At 44.1% G+C, this 1,085-nt stretch overlaps 1 non-coding gene across 1 annotated transcript; it reads right to left on the bottom strand.

Annotated features, from left to right (window-relative positions):
- Window positions 1-516: 516 nt before the first annotated feature.
- Window positions 517-589, bottom strand: Trnak-uuu. The gene has a single exon. It is a non-coding gene; the product is annotated as a tRNA-Lys (tRNA).
- Window positions 590-1,085: the final 496 nt, after the last annotated feature.

The raw sequence follows: 1,085 nt of genomic DNA, 5'->3' as shown, positions 1-1,085 counted from the left end.
GCTATGAAACCAACTTCCGACCACTAACCGACAGATTCATAGAAATCTTCATGGTGAACGAGATGAGCTAAGTCTAAAATTCATAGAATCAATCCCCTCTAAAAATCGTATAGAAACCCCAGGAAAAATTGGGGAAATACACATTTTCTATCAATTAAAGTGTTGCCAACTGCCTCTACTTTCTGTGGCATTAAGGGGTTTAAAAATATCTTTTAAGAATGCCCTTTTTCGAATTTATATCTCGTGAAAAGTCAAGGAACCAATTTTCAGACCGATTGGAGCACTTTTAATTTTGGCCAAATCGTGTAACATCACTATTTCGTGAGTTATTATCTCAACAACGTAGGGAGATACGATTATGCGTCTTAGGGTTAAAAAATAACTGTCAGAACAGGCAGAGTGACCATAACATGCCAAAGACCTTTTTTCCCAAAGGGTCTGGGGGGGCAAAGAGACCCCCCAAACGAAAGCGAGTACTGGGATGCCAACTCAATGACTGCGACCCACAAAAAAAATCGCCCGAACAGGGACTTGAACCCTGGACCCTCAGATTAAAAGTCTGATGCTCTACCGACTGAGCTATCCGGGCTCTGGAGCAACCGCTATTCCCAAGGGCTGATTTATCTAATCCTGGATGCCGGAAATTAGTCTTGTTTTGAATATTAAATAAGTGTTTTTTCTCTTTTACATGCTAAGAAACTTGCCCTTTGAAACTCATTTTGGAATATGCCATTCCTTCCTTATTGTCCACTTCGACGATTGTCATCAGGCCATCATTTCACATGATGTAGTTAAATAAGTTAATGGTATGGTATTTGGAGGAGGCGATCGACAGCTGAGGTCATTTGCGCCATGAGGGATAGGGTAGGTAAGGAAGGGTCGAGGGAAACCCGGTGTCTGCATTAGCCTGCTTTTAACGAAAGGCGCCAAGGGGACCACGGCTTAACGTCCCATCCGACGGACGGAGTGTTGCGCTTGAAATGTTCTCCACACAACATTCAAGTAGGAATCGGGCAGTCTCTGAAAATTCTCTGCCTCCGCCGGGATTTGAACCGGAGCCCACCGGGTGGGAGGCCAACACTCTA

The sequence above is a fragment of the Ischnura elegans genome, chromosome 4, assembly GCF_921293095.1.
Source record: "Ischnura elegans chromosome 4, ioIscEleg1.1, whole genome shotgun sequence".
Classification (NCBI taxonomy): Eukaryota; Metazoa; Arthropoda; class Insecta; order Odonata; family Coenagrionidae; genus Ischnura; species Ischnura elegans.
The sequence above is the reverse complement of the archived record's forward strand: the minus strand, read 5'-3'. Positions and strand labels throughout refer to the sequence as shown.